Genomic DNA, 4,913 nt, shown 5'->3' with positions numbered 1-4,913 from the left:
AGTTGAACTCTATTAGTTGTTATACTACCTAGGACATTTTTACGATTATGTGATAATTACAGCACAGTAAGTGGTTGAATAGGTTGGCATAATTTGTGTTGATTTTTAAAACAAGCTAATTATGTTCTTAGGTTATGCATGTGTTTATATTCTAGAATTTCCCCCTAGAAATGATAGCAAATTTCTGTTTATATTGGAGCCAATGGTCCTCTTAAGCAGACTTGATTTTCATATCGTTTGGCAAACCAAATGCTATTTTCTAAACATTTCATTGTATTTTAAGCGTTTTCATTCCATAATAGGGTAGTTTCCTTCATCAAAGAAAACGAAAGGCATTGATTGCGATTCGTTACCCACCATTAGTGTATTCATAATACACAAATTATTTGTTTTTTGAAATACCAGTTTAGACGAATGGCAAGGGTCAAATTTTATCCTCATTTGAAAAAGGCCAGATTGGCGCCCATGCGATTCCACTCCACATGACGTCACAGGGACCTAGTTTCTACACGAGAGGATAGGAGTTATACATCGTCTGAGGTTACCATTGCATGCATGAGGCACAGAGCCCAGGGAAAAATGTTTTAATAATCACCTATTAAAACTGGCTAAGGTCGGAAAGTTTTCTTCGTTTGATAAGGTATTAATAAACCTTTTTTAAGCCATGCGCTACCATGCAGCAAGGTACTCAGCTATCCGCTAGCATCCTGCGACGTATCAGCGCTAAGCCTCGCCTCAAGGTCACCTCACCGGGCAGGAGGGGGAACCAGAAATACGACGTACGGAGATATTTCCCGACATTCATACTTAAGCGTCTCGTTTTCGCGCGCTTGAAATTTTTCACTTTTCATTTAATCGCGAAAAATAGATGTTGTCATTTAAAAATCTAAAAGCGTGAAATACGTACTCCAGGAGTAATAATCTTTCGATTAAAGCAATAAAAAAATAATAGGAAACCACCCTATTGCTTTATGTACTCTTTCCACATGCCTCCATATTATGTTAACATTTTCTTGTTTCTGTCATTTTGAAACTAGAGAGTTTTTGTTTCGTTTTTCGATTAGTCATTTGAATGTTTACAATGATGAAATAGTATCTTGCCATGAAAGGCAGCAATAAATAAGTAAAACATACTTTCCTTCATAGTCATATTATCTGCAGCTAAGCAATATTTTATCGAGGATGTATTTACATACAGCCGCATACATCAACATCCCAAGAATTAAAATACTGGTAAGAACAAAAAAATTCAATAAACACCAATACCTACTTCAAAATATGCGTCCACCTGAGACAACCACTGATTGGAAAATCTTCAAATTGATTACTACAGTTTCAAGTTAACGTGAGAGAATTTCACTATTTCACCCACCTTCAATGAACTTATACCATCAAACTTCGACTAACATGTAGTCCAAACAACCGTGTGCAGTTAAACAGGCAAGATTATCATAAAATGATGTGAAAATATCAGCATTTGTATCTTTACTTTGCTGAAAACATCGAAGTGCATTTCCAATGCAGGAAGCTAATTAAAAGTGAGCTTTTATTCACCTAACTCAGTCATTATCATACAAAAAAGTTAGTGGGGAAAAGCTTCGGACAACGCAGTATTAATTTACATCTGCACACAAAATGAGAGAACGAGAAAATGTAGCTTAATAAAATCTTTGCACAATACAACATGGAAACCTAGTCCCCAAAAACCTGTAAACAACTTAGCAATTCATATCCTGAGTCAATTTTTTGTTAACCTTTATGAAGCGTTCATTGCCAACACTCAAAATTTCAATGCCTGATCGAGACTTAAGCAGCTACAGTTCCACTTTATAAAGTGAGATCCTGGGGATGCCTTTGAAGTGAACTTTAGCTAAACTCTCACTTTACCGTAAAGAGACTTTGTAAAGTGAGGAATTTTAGTGTCTCTATGAATCGCACCCTTAAATGCTTTTTTACCCCAAAAACACTTTGTATGGCACTGCATAACATAATAAATAAAAATGTAAATGAAATACAAAGATTTCTTAAAAATCTAATGGCACAATTAAGTGGTCATGATTCTAATTGGTTATGCATCATTGTAATTCCAAATACATACAGCTACACCATTGATATGAAAACACTGACTATAAGATGGCCTGTAGGCAAAGATAAGGAATACCTTAGATGTACACCATGGCAATGTCAAAAATTTTACTTTTGCATATTTTCCTATCAAGGTTATTAATTTGGTTAAGAGCAAAGCTTCATTTCCATGTCCATTGCCGCGGGAGAAATCTGCAGGTTGAACCACTTCAGCAACTTCAGTTTCAAGATACTGTCAGAGCAAACAAAAAATATATAAAAATATGTCACCCAATAAAAAGCAGGTACTCATAAAGATGAATGCGAAAGTACATTAGCAATCCCATCAAGTTGATTACATACCTCTAAGCTCCATGCCTTGGAATGTTAGAAATCCAATGGAATTTTTCAATATTCAATCCCATTCATCAGTTTAACTGCTCCATTATCCTGATCTAAGGTTTCACATTGTAGTTGGGTGATGAATGACATCAATTCAGATACTGTCAAGGTAAAAAAAAAGATAAATGACAATATGTTACCTGGTAAAAGAGAGATGGCCATAGATATGAATATCAAAGTACATAGTCAATTCCATCAAGTTCAACACGAGCCATTCCATATCAATGCAAAATAAAGTGTTTACCTCACCATTTTAGATTTTGTGGAAATTTGTTACGATGATTGCAAGTGCTGGAGCAATAATTACCAAATTTTCAATTTTTTATCTGAAGCAGTTACAGAAATATGGCTAAGTAATATTTTCATAAACTGACAAAAAAGGGAGAACAAATATTTTTCATCACTCTTTGTGCTGTCTTAATTGAGCTGCAGAGATGGGAAAGGTGTCATATACCAACATTTTGTACACTATTTCCAGTGAGATACAAGTATTAGATAGAAAGTTTTGCAGAAGGGTTATGCAACATTCTTTCAAGTTCTCTGCTGTATTTATCCATCTGAAGATGGCATGTATAGCAGGCATTCCAGTCTGCTTCTTCAGGCTGGAAGTCAAGGTTCAAATGAAAAAAAATGTCAACTGAATTAAAAAATCAGCTTGAGTTGACATAAATAAAATGGACAAGTGCCTATTCAGAAACACCTAAAGTGGGGGAACTTGAAAATTTGGAGAGTGAAATGTTTCAAATTTGATGACTCTTGACATTTAAAGAATATTCTTTTGACAGGTGGAACATCTAAATTAAGTCATAACTTAGGAGTTTGAGACATAATGCAAAAGAACCTCTGATGATAAAATAGATGCACATGACTAAGGGCCTATCTGAGGCTTTCTGAGTCCGTACTTCACAAGACTTAATCTACAACCAGATAATGAACGACTATCTTGTTTCTCTGTTGGTGAGACTTTTTCCTTACATTTTTATTGAAGATAAAATTAAGTACCACATGGCTAAGCTATTACATTATGTCATGATGATGATCAAATCTGTTGAGTGATTCATTTATTAGCTTAATTATTAGCTGGACTGAGTGGCCACACCCCACTTGTGAATATTCAACTCAACAAATCATAAAATGAATGAGTGACAATGCCAAGCAAAATGTGGCATAGAAAATAACTTAAATAATAACAAGCAATGCAGTGTAAAATAGCATTTCAACTGATCACCAATTGATTGAAACATACGTACATAATTCTGAATATTGCCCTTGAGAAACTGTTACACCTAAAACTTTGCAAGACTCCCTTGAAGTAAATTTAAATTTAACATGTTCCACTCTGACTGTAAAATTCAGTTCATTACTGTAACCTTACTCAGACTAGATCATATAATGTGATCTGTAAAACTGGAATTAGCATAAAATAACCTGCAACATGGCCTCCATTAGGCAACCAGCTCTCTAGCTCCATTAGGACTGCCACAAGTATAGCTGAAACAACACCATTAATGTACGAGCCAGTTTTTCCAAACATAAGAATTCTTATTCCATAAAGAAACTTATATCAATTTTAAAATTTGGTAGATATTTAGTATCAGAACCAGCTATGGGTGTACCACTTTTGAACAATATTAAAATTACGATTTTTCAACAGTAAAGGGCACCCAACAGTTCAGAACCTCAATCATACAAATCCAATGTCTCACGATAGAAGAGGATAATGAATGAAACCATTGACTACACAGCGAAGAAAAAAAGTTCTACTAGAGAAAGACTCCAGTTCAGATCAAAGGGGATGTAATCGTAAAATTAAATTTCAAAGATCATTACCTATTCCATTGCGTTGAAATTTATCCAAAAATCACACCCCAACATGATAGAAATCCAAGAGCATTTTACAACAGATCTTGCCAATATTCACTTAACCATGTCCAGCATACAAAGCCAATGTCCCATGCTATACGCGACTGATGAATTATAGCATAAATTTCACTGTGAAGAAAAAAAATAAGATAGGTTCCCATTCGAAGAGGTCATATTCATAGAATGTAATTAGAGTTCTTACCTATTTCATTGAGTTGATCTTTATCCAACATTCACACCTCAACGTGATAGAAATTGAAGAGCTTTTTTCAATAGAATACGCCAATTTTCACTTGACAAAATACACCATACACGTCCAATGTCTCATGCTATATGTGATTGATGAATAATAGCATATATTACACTATGAAGAAAAAAAGCAAATGGGATAAGGTGCACAATCAAAGAGGTTCTAGTCATAGAATTTAATTAAAATAATTACCTATTCCATAGAGTTGACCACGTCCAACATTCACACCTCAACATGATAGAAATTCAATTCAAGGGCACATCCTTCCTTACTCAAATATCGAACATCCATAATTATTTCCACTTATTTTCATGTTTTAATTGTCCAGATAACG

General features: G+C 34.5%; 1 long non-coding RNA gene across 1 annotated transcript; it reads right to left on the bottom strand.

The window, feature by feature from the left end:
* Positions 1-2,538: 2,538 nt before the first annotated feature.
* Positions 2,539-4,337, bottom strand: LOC124154217. Its single transcript, XR_006863862.1, has 3 exons — positions 4,297-4,337; positions 3,895-3,957; positions 2,539-2,567 (listed from the first exon to the last, which is right to left on the bottom strand). It is a non-coding gene; the product is annotated as an uncharacterized LOC124154217 (long non-coding RNA).
* Between the last annotated feature and the right edge of the window lie 576 nt (positions 4,338-4,913).

This window comes from Ischnura elegans, chromosome 2, assembly GCF_921293095.1.
Source record: "Ischnura elegans chromosome 2, ioIscEleg1.1, whole genome shotgun sequence".
NCBI classification, from domain to species: Eukaryota; Metazoa; Arthropoda; class Insecta; order Odonata; family Coenagrionidae; genus Ischnura; species Ischnura elegans.
Note: the sequence above shows the minus strand (reverse complement) of the source record. Positions and strands in the feature narration are given on the sequence as shown.